At 39.4% G+C, this 13,794-nt stretch overlaps 1 pseudogene; it reads left to right on the forward strand.

The window, feature by feature from the left end:
* Nucleotides 1–363: 363 nt before the first annotated feature.
* LOC102279051 (small integral membrane protein 15-like) lies at nucleotides 364–593 on the forward strand (annotated as a pseudogene).
* The last annotated feature ends 13,201 nt before the right edge of the window (nucleotides 594–13,794 follow it).

The following is a 13,794-nucleotide window of genomic DNA, read 5'->3' on the forward strand; positions in this document are numbered from 1 at the left end:
TTAAAATTAAAACAACAGCAACTCTAGGATCCAGGTGAGCACTGGCCCATGGGTGGGCTGGGAAGACCACTGCTTCTGCCTTCCTGCTTCCACCCTGGAGTATATAGAATTTAAGCCTCCAGTCAGAGTTTATGGTAGAGCTAAAGAAGAACACAACCAACCAAGGATCATATGAAATTATAATTGGCCAATAATCCCAGGTGGCCTTAGTGGTGAAGAATCCACCTACCAATCCAGGAGATGCAAGGGATTCAGGTTAAATTCCTGGGTTGGGAAGACCCCCTCGAGTAGGAAGTGGCAACTCACTCCAGTATTCTTGCCTGGAGAATTCCATGGACAGAACAGCTTGGCGGGTTATAGTCCATGGAGTTGCAAAGAGTTGATGTAAAGGCTTAGGCTGAGTATGTTGTGGAATGGGCTTCAAAGGACCCATATGACTTCTTTTCCACAGTTATTTTGGCCCTAATGTCATTGTTTCTAGCAAGTGCTATATTGTCTTGCAAATTGGCTAAGATGATTGGGAAAAGGAGCAAAAGAAGAAACAAAAATATCAAAAAAATATTGCAAAAGCTAAATGATTGAAAAAACATTGAAGGCATAAACAGGCTCTGCAACCAGAGGAAAATCGTTTGGAAAATTATTCAGCTTTGGAAGGACCCAGTAAGGTTTCTTTTCAGATCTTATGATGGTATTTTTCAGTAAACAAAGTCTGAGCATATGGAAGAATCATGTTAGTTCTCACCTGTACTGTAGCAACTTTTTAGCTTCAGTATAGAAGTCGGTTGACAGTTACTATAAATTGGCTCTTATTATGCTACAAATTCTTTGTAACTGACATAGTCATTTGCCTTTTTGCAACTTATGTATTAATACTAAAATGAAAACATCCTGTGGAGGAAAATGGCTTTAGATTATGAACTCTATTCAAACAATGGCTTAAGAATGCAAAAATCAGAATTGTCCTGAGGTGAAAAACAGGCTTTGGCTTAAAAGAGATAGGGTGTATTAATTACATCTCTTATCATTATCACTTATTTCCTCAAATAGAATCATTTCTGGCTTCCTCAAAGCAAAATAATATTATTTAATGAGTACTTCTATTTTCTGTATTTTTCTCATGGCTTTTGTGAGACTGGTAATTGTCAGACATTCTGCATTTTTCAAAATATAATTTTGTAAAGAATTCTCTTATTATCTTGACTGTGTAGAACACCACTTACTGGATATAATAATTTTTGTACTTGTGAACACCACCATTTTCTTGAGATGATTTGAGTATAGTAACAATATGATTTAAAGCTTGTGGTAAAAATGCCAAATCTGTAGTACCTTGGAACCAATTTATTCTCACTTGTGCTAAGAAGAAATGTGAAGTAGTTAAAATGTTTTTCAGATAATTTGTTGATTATATAAATACCAGTTTTGCTTTTTATTCTACTCTTTGTTTTAATTAATGTGGTAGTGACATCCTTTACCTTTTTGATCAAACAGGTTCATGGTGAAAATTAAAATTTCAAATTTCCTTTAAGGAACTTTTAAAGAGTAACAGTTAAGTCATATTTCATAAATAGTAAAGAAAGGCTTAACATTTGGAAAATTTTTGTTTGGCATAGTATTGATTGGATGAAAAAGATGTACATTATGTCAAAATGAGACTATAATTAGAAATAAAGAGTTAAAAGATAGTTCCTTCATTAAGTAGCATAACTGGAAATTTTTACTCTAACATGGCTTTTAAAAATGCATGGTTAATAATTTAGTTGTCATTAATCATTAAAAGCTTATTAATTCTTTCCTCACCTCTGATAATGAATTTTAAATTACAAAAAAAACTGTCCAATAGCTTTAATTTAAAAATGAAACTAGATATTAAAATAAATTTGATATATTTTTATTTTTTAAAAAATCTAGCTTACCAAAGAGTTGCAAGAATAGTACAAAGAACACTCGTATGTTGTTGATCTAGATTCCTCAGTTGTTAATATTTTGCCACATTTGCTCTCTATCTCTGTCTTGTCTCTCTCTTTCTCACTCTTTCTCATATGTGTTTTCCCCTGACTCATTTGAATGTAAATGACATGCAAATATCCTTATATTCCTAAATATTTCCTCATGAATTTCATAATAATGACATTCTCTTACATAACTTGGGGCTTCCCTGGTGGCTCAGACATAAAGAATCTGCCTGTAATGTGGTAGACCTGGGTTTGATTCCTGGGTTGGGAAGATCTCCTGCAGAAGGGAATGGCAACCCACTCCAGTATTCTTGCCTGGAAAATCCCATGGACAGCGGAGCCTGGTGGGCTACAGTCCACAGGGTCGCAAAGAGTCAGACACGACTGAGGAACTAACAGTGTCACTACTTTACGCAACTTGAGTAAACTTATACACTCCATACTCAAATTTCAGCAATTATTCGAATGGTATGCTTTGTAACTATTTTTTCCCTCTGATTCCAGGATCCACTAGGATACATTTCTGGTGATGCTAACAAGTATGAGCTTTTTTAAGATTCTGGGTTTTCAGAAGTGAAAGGTTCTGTATCAAATATCAATTTTCAAATATCAGCTTGGCAAGTATATCCTATTGTGCTTACCAGTATGGCAGAATAAAAGATTTAAATAAACTCTACAACCCCAACCCTTTGTGATTAAGGCTTTCTGTGTCCTGTGTATGAAATCTGTCTGCTTCAAAGTGGTGAAAATATCCTCTTAGGCCTTCTTATGGAATCTTTTGTAGTCCTAGGTTTTACCTTTAAATTTATAATACACCCCAAAATAATTATGTGTGTGTGTGAATGGAGTGAGGTAGAAATCAAGGTTCTCTTTGTTTTCTATACAACTGGCCCAGTTCCATTTCTTTAGAATATTATTTTCATGCTAATCATCATACTTTTCATAGATGAAGGGATTTGGCCAAAAGGTTGCACTCAAATGAAAGACTGGACAGAGAGGACATTACATTGGGAGGGGGTGGTCACATGGGGGGCAGAGGGCTTGCATTGTCTTGCCTCAAACATCAGTAGTTGGGATTAGTCCTGGGTGTCTGAAGGGTCACTTGTGGTCTTCTTGTTGAATTTCAGAAGACAAGAGACTTGCTCAATGTTTTAAAAAACACCTATTAGGGACCTGGCCAAATGGTACCACTCTGGGGAAGTTGTTCCTGCCCAGGGGAGAACAAAGAAATTAACACACAGGTGGGAATTCTTATTTATTTATTAATTTTTTGCCTCACTGCACAGCACATGGTATCTTAGTTCCCTGACCAACCAGGGATCAGACCCTCACTTCCTGCATTGGAAGCTGGAGTCTTAACCACTGGACCTCCATGGAAGTCCCCATAGGTGGGAATTCTAATGTGGATTTTAGTTGCAAAATACAGAATACCATACGTGTTTGTTTCAGAGGGGGCTTGGTTGGAAGAGACATTCAAGCTGAGGCTTGAAGGAAGGGCACAAAAGAGCCAGGTGAAGAGGAAGGTTAAGATGACACCAGCACCTATGGGGATAGGGAAGCTGGCAGCCAGCAATAGGCAGCCCCAGAGACCGGGTATGGGAAGTGAGGCAGAGGGTAAAGGAGCATAGGGATGACAAGGAAAGGGATGCACTGGCTGACTTGCCTCTGGTACTTTGGACTGTGCTAAGGACTTTAGACTTGATTTCAGGTGCCTTGTGAAGCCTTGGGAAAATTTTAAGTGTTAGTGACTTTTCTATGCAAAGAGCTTTCATGCACAGAAAAATAGTCTTACAGTTACTTGTGTCTTAATATTTCATTTATCAACATAATAAATATAAAAACCATTACTTTTCAGCTTTTAAGCTCAACATATAAGCTATATTTATAACCTAAGTGATTTCTGTGTAAGAAAAAAACCCCATCACTTTAATTGGTTATTTGATTAATATGCTCTTATTTCATAAATTTGACAAACCAAAATTTCCTCAGTATTTAGCATCAGTTTCAACTTGAATTAATTGAATGATCTTAGGTGTTTCAAACTATATTTACAAAGTTAATGCATTTGGTTCTCTCACAGCTACAAAGGCAGATTTACAAATCTAATGTGAAAAACTTTCCTAACATTTAGTGGATCAAATTCTCTTAAGCATTTCAAAGATCTTAAAGAAAGAAAAGAGAAGCCCATTTGGAGCAACACAAGCCTTCAACATTTGTCAGTACACTTGTCCAAACAGAACGTTCCCAAAGTGTTCTTGTTTTTAATACCTTCCTTGTGTTACTTAGTTAAGCAAATGGAATACATTTGCCAGTTCATTTTAGCTGAGGTTTCTTAGTCAGAAATTCTGGGTTGTGAAAGTCTGACCAGAAGCGTCACAGGCCCTGTATTTTAAAACATTCCTAGGATTTCTTTTATTAAATTATGGTAAGACACACAGACATGGAAATGACTGCCATGAAAGAATAAGTTCTTACAGATTCCTAGAATCAGGAAGCACTCCACACAATTCAGGGCCACATGGGGAAGCACCAGAGTCAATCAGGAGGCAAAAAGAGTCAGGGGGAAATGTAAGCAAGAGCCTTTAGTGCAGTTTTTGTGAAAAGGAATGAGTGAGGCAAAGTAGGCAAACAGAGCAGGCTTGAATAGTGTGAAGAATTTTGACAGGCTCTGGGCCATGAGGATGGTCCCTGGTTGTCTGGTACCTAGCCCTGGAGTGATTTAGGGCAGAGGGATATTGTCTTGGGAGGCAGGATCCTGATAAAAGGAGGTAGATGGAGGGTATAGACTTAGGATTGGTTGGTTTGCAGCAAGTTGTTTGCTATTTTTAGGAATTAACTAACCCTAGGGGAGGAAATGGCACCCCACTCCAGTATTCTTGCCTGGAAAATCCCATGGATGGAGGAGCCTGGTAGGCTGCAGTTCATAGGGTCGCTAAGAGTCGGACACGACTGAGTGACTTCACTTTCACTTTTCACTTTCATGCATTGGAGAAGGAGATGGCAACCCACTCCAGTGTTCTTGCCTGGAGAATCCCAGGGATGGAGCCTGATGGGCTGCCGTCTATGGGGTCGCACAGAGTTGGACACGACTGAAGTGACTTAGCAGCAGTAGCGGGGGAGGAAGTAGTCCTCCTCTAAGTCCACAAGGTCCCAAGATGCCAAAGCATCATAAAATACAGAAAATTAAAAAAAAAACAACATGACTAATATACCCTGGACACCCCGCTTAAGGTGAAGCAGGAAACTATTGGGAAAGCCTCCTTCTTGTGGTCAGCTTTTGTCTACCATGTTACCTGACATGTGGGATTTAACAAACCACACAAATTTTAGGATCTAAACATACAATATAGCATAGTATTTCTGACTTAAAGTATATATTATATATATAATATATATATTATATATATATAATATATTAGCTGGGGCCCATTTTTAGGCCCACTGATTATTCTGTTTTGCATAGCCACTGAAATACCCTCTTCCCGACCCAGGGATCAAACCTGGGTCTCCTTCATTGCAGGTTGATTCTTTCTGAGCCACCAGGGAAACCCATAATAATACCCTACTAATGCTTATTACACCATAATGGATGGAATTTTGAACCATATCCTCTGGGCTCATTTGCATCCTGTATCTCTTTCTGATTCTCATATGCCTCGTGAATTGCTCTTGTGTTATTGCTTTATTCACTTATTCATGCAAAAATGAATTATTGAAAGTTTAGCACTAAGCACTGGGGATACACCAGAGAATAAAACAAACATTTTTGCCCTTTTGTAGCTTTCATTCTAGCTGGGAGACAGACAACAAAAATGCATATAATCAATAAGTTAATTGTACAGTATGCAAGAAGGTGGTAAGTATTATGGAAAAAAGAAAAAGTAGAGCAAGGTAAAGGGGTTTGGGAAGGCTGGTGGGGAAGTGAAAGAGGTTTGAAATTGGTTGGACAAGGTAGTACTCACAAAACAGGGAGCATCTGAGTGAACACTTCACATTTACTAGTAGAACGATGTGATCATATCTGAAGACCAAGGTTGTTTTTCCATTGGTGACATCTGTCATCTCCTAAGGGTTAGATGAAGGCATAATGGGAGGAGGAATAGAGAAAGAAGGGACAAGTGACTTGCAGATGAGGTTAGGTGTTTAGATTCTGGAGGTGGTGGTAAAATGGGCTATTTGTAAGTTTCCCTGCACAGTCTGCAGTAGGTGGAGTGCTAAATCCTTAGAAGCACTTGGCTGGGCTGGGCAAGATGGAAGCCAAAACCAGACACAGGTATAGCAGTATTCAGCACAGAAATGGCAGTGGAAGCCATGAGAACAAGCAAACCTTTCAGGGGACCCTAGAACCACCCACATTTAAGGGGCAAGTAGAAAACAGGCCCTGCTGGAGACTTCTGAGTGGTTTCTGTCAGAGATGCTGAGGCAAAATCAGGAAAGAAGGAGTTGAGGAAGTGTGAGTTGGTGAAGATCCGGGGGTAGTCATCAGTGCGTCATCCAGCCAAGGATTGTGTGAAGACTAGAGGATTTAGTGGCATTCTGGGAAATCTTTGGTGACCTTGGTCAGAGACTTGCCATCAAAGTGTAAAGGAAAGGGGCCCGACTGCCAGAGGAGGTGGACGGTGGGGACTGAAGGCTGCAGAAATGAAGCTAGCAAGCAAATCCACCAGGCTTTTTTTAGATTTCCTGGGCAGGGAGGGAGGAAGAGTCCAGAGGGGTGAGCTCCTGTGGCCTACTCTGCCCTCTCCAGGACCTGCTGACACAAACCTATTGATCTCCAGCGCCCTCTACTGCCTTTAATACAGCATTTATTGTCTTAAATTAGCTTGCATAGTCAAGAGAACTCTTCTCTGACCTTTCAGGATAATTACCATAAGGAGTCAGGAAACTGACAAGAGCTTTGTTGTTCTGTAATATGTTTGCATACTTCCATTATTTTTCAGTATCCAAATCTTGCCTCTGGCATCTTTAAAATGGATTTCCATATTTTTATTGATATTTTTTCACTTTTACCATTCTCCTTTTAGCTATTTCTATTGAGCCCATTTGTTTTTATAATTTTAAAAGTAAATTTCTGTCAATAACTATAGGGGTTTTACAGCTGTAGGGTTTTTGGGGGACCATTCTCTATATTTCTAATTTTTTATTAATTCTTGTTTAAGTATAGTTGCTTTACAATGTTGTGTTAGTTTCTGCTGTACAGGAAAGTGAATCAGTTATATATATACATATATCCTCTCTTTTTAAGATTCCTTTCCCTCTAGGTCACCACAGAGCACCAAGTAGTAGAATTCCACTTACTAGAGTGGTATACAGTAGGTTCTCATTAGTCATCTGTTTTATACACAGTGGTGTTTATATGTCAGTCCCAATCTCCCTGTTTATTCCACCCCCTTCCCTCCATGATAAACCATAAGTTTGTTTTCTATATCTATGACTCTATATCTGTTTTGCAAATAAATTCATCTGTATCATTTTTCTAGATTCTACATTTAAGTGATATTATATGATATTTGTCTTTCTCTGTCTAACTTCGGAGAAGGCAATGGCAAGCCACTCCAGTACTCTTGCCTAGAAAATCCCATGGATAGAGGAGCCTGGTAGGCTGCAGTCCATGGGGTCGATACAAGTCGGATGCGACTGAGTGGCTTCACTTTCACTTTTCACTTTTCACTTTCACGCAATGGAGAAGGAAATGGCAACCCACTCCAATGTTCTTGCCTGGAGAATCCCAGGGATGGGGGAGCCTGGTGGCCTGGCGTCTATGGGATCTCACAGAGTCAGACACGACTGAAGCGACTTAGCAGCAGCAGCAGCAGCTGTCTAACTTACTTTACTCTGTATGAGTCTCTAGGTCCATCCATGTCCCTACAAATAGCATTATTTCATCCCTTTTATGGCTGAATAATATTCCATTGTATATATGTACCACATCTTCTTTATCCATTCCTCTGTTGATGGCCATTTACATTGCTTCTGTGTCCTAGCTATTGTAAATAGTGCTGCCGTGAACATTGGGGTGCATGCATACTTTCCAATTATGATTTTCTCCAGTTGTATACCCATGAGTGGAATAGCTGGATCTAATGTGCGTGCATGCTAAGGCACTTCAGTAGTGTCTGACCCTTTGACACCCTATGGACTATAACTCACCAGGCTCCTCTGTCCATGGGATTCTCTAGACAAGAATACTGGAATGGGTTACCATGTCCTCCTCCAGGGGATCTTCCCAACCCAGGGATCGAACCTGTGTAGCTTATGTCTCCTGCACTGGCAGATGGGTTCTTTACCACTAGCGCCACCTGTGAAGCCCTTGTTGGATCATATGGTGGCTCTATTTTTAGTTTTTTAAGGAGCCTCCATACTGTTCTCCATAGTGACTGTACCAATTTACATTCCCACCAGCAGTGTAAGAGGGCTCCCTTTTTCCCACACCTCCAGCATTTACTGTTTGTAGATTTTCTATGATGGTCATTATGACCACTGTTAGGTGATACCTCATTGTAGTTTTTATTTAAATTTCTCTAATAAATAGTGATGTTGAGTATCTTTTCATGCATTTGTTGGCCATCTGTATATCTTCTTTGGTGAAATGTCTATTTAGATTTGTCCATTTTTTGACTGGGTTTTTTGTTTTTATGATATTGAGCTGCATGAGTTGTTTGTATAGTTTGGAGATTACCCCTGATCGGTTGCTTCATTTGCAAATATTTTCTCCCATTGTTTTAGTTTTGCTTATGATATCCTTTGCTGTGCAAAAGCTTTTAAGTTTAATTAAGTCCTGTTTATTTATTTATTTTTTCTGTTTATTTATTTTTGCTTTTGTTTTCATTTTCTAGGCAGTGGATCAAAAAAGATCTTGCTATGCTTTATGTCTAAGAGTGGTCTGCCTGATATTTTCCTCTAAGAGTTTTATAGTATCAAGCCTTACATTTAGGCCTTTAATCTATTTTGAGTTTATTTTTGTGTATGGCGTTAAGTGAAAGTCGCTCAGTCGTGTCCGACTCTTTGTGACTCCATGGACTGTCGACTACCAGGCTCCTCGGCAGACAGTCCGTGGAGTTTTTCAGGCAAGAGTACTGGAGTGGATTGCCATTTCCTTCTTCAAGGGATCTTCCCAACCCAGGGATCAAACCCGGGTCTCCCGCATTGCGGGCAGATGCTTTACCATCTGAGTCACAGGGTGTTCTAATTTCATTCTGTTTCGTGTAGTACAGCTGTAGTTTTAAATCTGGGGACATTTTGGAGAACATCCAACCATGACAATATGAATTTCCCTTTTCCCATGGACTTCTTTTACTCAACCAATTTATTTTATTTAGAGTTTCTCCTTCCTCCCTTTATTCCTCTTCCTTATCTTCATCTTCATCAGGTTTTACTTCTGGAATGTTGTACTGAGGATTAGAGAACTAGGATGTTATATACTTGTGATCTGTTTCCAGTTTGTAGTTTAATAGTATAGCATTAATCCTCTGGAAATACAAGAGATTTGATTTCAGTGTATGGGGTCTGATTGCTCCTTACCTCCATGTGACACTGAGCCATCAATGATCGTGAAAGTGAGCTTGTGAATGTCTATTGGGTGGAGGGTGCATTGAATGTGGTCTGAGCAATGAAAGGGCTATAGTCTCTCCCACAAGCAATTCAAAGAAACATGTGTGGATTATCCCATGTCTTACACATGCTATCATGGACATTATCTCACTTAATTTCTGTAACAACCTTGTGGCACAAGATAAGTTTTATTACTATCATTTATCAATCTCATTTTATTGAAAGGAATCCTAGGAAGGTACTGGTGCTGGCAGGAGCATATCTTTTGAATCTGCTCACACACACACAAAATAAAGAGAAACTAAGATAGTAAATCTAAGAACACCTATAATAAAAGCAAGTGCCAAGGTGTCCTCATCAACTCTGAAAGAGAAACAGATTTGGGACAAAACACCATCACCAACAAGACTTGTATAGAACCAGCCACTGTCCAGGGGAAAAGAGAGGAAAAGAATGGGAATTTTCAGTGACCACAAGAAAGAGATAATCCAAAAATTGCCCATTGATTTCTCCAAAATGCCCCTTAGCATGGAAAGATCAGGAGTCAACCTGAGAAGAGCTAAAACTAGCAAGGATATTTCTAGGTTCCAATCTAGGAACCATGTTAAGGTAGAGTTTCACTGAAGTGGTGTGGGCCCTAAGAACTCTCAAAGCTGACCTAATAAATAGACCCACATGAATAGAAAGAGTTGCTCTAGAGGCAAGGAAAAATAAGAATAAGTGAGACAGCAAAGCTCAGGAAGGAATTCAAGAAAATCTTCCTGAGAAAAAATGAAGAAAACTTGGAAAGCCATTTAGGACAATTCACCAAAACAGTCAGCATTAAGACATATTCTAAGAGAATTATTGGTGTTTTCAAGCTAGAAGACCATGTCATTGATGAGGGAGATAAATCAGATTGACATTAGACTATTTATGCCCAAAGACAATGGAGTCAGCATATTTATGACACTGTTGTTCAGTCACTAAGTCGCATTCAATTCTTTGCAATCCTGTGGACTTCAGGATGCTAGGCTCCTCTGTCCTTCACTATCTCCTGAAGTTTGCTCAAATTCACGTCCACTGAATCGGTGATGCCATCCAACCATCTCATCCTCTGTCGTCCCTTTCTCCTCCTGCGTCAATCTTTCCCAGCATCAGGGTTTTTTCCAATGAGTTGGCTCTTCGCATCAGGTGGCCAAAGTATTGGAGTTTCACCTTCAGCATCAGTCCTTCCAATGAATATTCAGGGTTGATTTCCTTTAGGATTGACTGATTTGATCTCCTTGCAGTCTAAGGGACTCTCAAGAGTCTTCTCCAGTCTTCTCCATTTATGATGCTAAGGGAAAGAAAATGTGAGCCAAGGTTGCTGATAAGCAACCAAACTGACCTTTAAATATAGAGGCCACAGGCAAACTGTTGCAAAATCTATAATAATTGGGGGAATATTATTCTCATAAGCCCCTTCTGAAAAAAATCTACTAAAAAATAAGCTTTGGAAAACCAAAAAATGACCTAAGACTAAAACCGTAGTGATAAGGAAGAAAGTAGTTTGTAATGGTTATCTCTGACCATGTAAATGCAGTGTTCAAAAAATTGGATGAGAGAGAATACACAGAAAGTAGGATAAATTTGCTGACTGTCTTACATATACATAAATTGGGATCAAAATTATATACTAGGGGAGGCAGAGGTGTTAGAAAGTGTTTATGAATAATTTGAAAATCGCTCATTGTAGACAGTATAAACAAAAAAGGATTAAGGTTATTGATAAAGACAGTGTATAGGTAATTATATTCATTTTCTATTGCTGTCATCACAAATTATCACAAACTTAGCAGCTTAAGGGCTTTCCTGGTGGCTCAGTTGGTAAAGAACAGCTTAAACAATATAAATTTATTGTTTTACAGTTCTGGAGGACAGAAGTCCAAAATGGGTCTCACTGGGCTAAAATCCAGGTGCTGGTAGTGCTGAATTTCATTTGGAGATGCTAGAGGAGACTTGATTTCCTTGCCTTTCCAGCTTCTAGAGATACCACATCCCTTGGCTCATGGTCCCCTTTCTCCATCTTCAAAGCTCATCATGTGAGTCAAGTGCTTCTCACATTGCATCCTTCTGACCTTGCTTCCATCATCTTATTTCCCTCTGCCTCTCCTTTCTCCCTCTTCCACTTAAGAACTGTTGTGTTTACGTTGAGCCACACAGATAACCCTGAATAACACAAGTGTGTATGTGCCCAGTTGTGCTCAATTCTTTGAACTATAACCCATCAGGCTCCTCTGTCCACGGGATTTTTCCAAACAATACTGGAGTGGGTTGCCTTGTCCTCCTCCAAGGGATCTTCTCAACCCAAAGATCAAACCCATGTCTCCTACATTGGCAGGTGTGTTCTTTAACCACTGTGCCACCTGGGAAGCCAGGCAATCCTGAATAATCTCCTTATGTTAAAGTCAGCTAACTAACAACACTAATTCCATTTGCAACCTTAACTCCCCTTTGTTGTCGTTGTTCAGTCGCTCAGTGTGTCCTACTCTTTGTGACCCCATGGACTTCAGCACGCCAGGCTTCCCTGTCCTTTGCCATCTACCAGAGCTTGCTCAAACTCATGTCCATTGAGACTTTCATTTACCATGTGATATATAATATTCATAAGTTCTAGGAATTAAGACATGGACACCTTTGGAGAAGGCATTATTCTTTTTGTCACAGTAACTAAATACTAGGTTCCAACAAAAACATAAAACTTCCCAAATGTCAAAATATATGTGTGTGTGCTCTGTTGTGTCCAGTTCTTTGTGACCCCGTGGACTAGCCCATCTATCAGCCTCTTCTGTCCATGGGATTTGGACAAGAATACAGAAATGCGTTGCCATTTCATTACTCCAGGGGATCTTCCTGACCCAGGGATAGGATGTGCATCTCTTTGCCTCCCTCCAAAAAGAAAGAGAACAAATAAAATACATTTAAGGAAAAACTGAGGCCCAGAAGGAAATAAACTAACCATCGGTAGACCCAGGGCTGAAACCTAGACTATCTAATTCCAAATTCCTTGCTCTTTTTATTGCTTCACATGATCAAGTCCAAAGGCTCATCTCTTAAGAGATGGAATTATGACCGTCAGTCTAGTCCTTGTAAATAAGTAGTTTCTAAAGATAAAGACATATATGATCATTATTATGATTATTATGTTAATAATAATATGATTATTGTTCTTAAAGGATGCCAAAAACTAGCTGAGGAAGTAGAGGAGATAAAGAGGAGCTGAAGGCATGATTACAATTCAGTTGCTCAGTCATGTCCAACTCTTGGAACCCCATGAACTGCAGCACGCCAGGCTTCCCTGTCCATCACCAACTCCCAGAGCTTGCTCCAACTCATGTCCATCGAGTTGGTGATGTCATCCAACCATCTCATCCTCTGTCGTCCCCTTCTCCTCCTGCCTTCAATCTTTCCCAGCATCAGTGTCTTTTCAAATGAGTCAGGTCTTCACATCAGGTGGCCAAAGTATTGGAGTTTCAGCTTCAGCATCAGTTCTTCCAATGAATATTCAGGACTGATTTCCTTTAGGATGGACTGGTTGGATCTCCTTGCAGTCCAAGGGACTCTCAAGAGTCTTCTCCAACACCACAGTTAAAAAGTGTCAATTCTTTGGCGCTCAGCTTTCTTTATAGTCCAACTCTCACATCCATACATGACTACTGGAAAAATCATAGCTTTGACTAAATGGACCTTTGTTGGCAAAGTAATGTCTCTGCTTTTTAATATGCTATCTAGGTTGGTATAACTTTCCTTCCAAGGAGTAAGCATCTTTTAATTTCATGGCTGCTGTCACCATCTGCAGTGATTTTGGAGCCCAAGAAAATAAAGTCTCTCACTGTTTCCATTGTTTCCCCATCTAACTCACGATTACTGTCTTTAAACATATAGTAGGATTTTCATAGGGATAAGTTGGGTCACTTTTCTTTATCTTCTTAGAAGACAGAAATAGAGTAAAAGATTTAAGTCAAAACTGCAATAACTTTAGATCTTCAGTAGAAAAAAAATCCTTTCTTTCAAGAGAAGAAAACACTGGAAGAGGTATGCAGGGCGAAAGGTATGGATTTTCTACCAGAGATCCTTGAGAAAGGAACAAGATAGCAATTTGAGAGAGGCTGAGGCAGCTTCTCAACCTTGGAGTGAGAGCCAGACAAGACAGACTATTTCTTTGGGTCTCTTTTAATTCTAATAAGAGATGACAAGATTCTGAGTACAGAGTAGAGAGTGTGTCATGTGTCATGATCCAAACTCAAACTACTGTTTGTTTCTGATG

This window comes from Bos mutus, chromosome X (assembly GCF_027580195.1).
Source record: "Bos mutus isolate GX-2022 chromosome X, NWIPB_WYAK_1.1, whole genome shotgun sequence".
Taxonomy (NCBI): Eukaryota; Metazoa; Chordata; class Mammalia; order Artiodactyla; family Bovidae; genus Bos; species Bos mutus.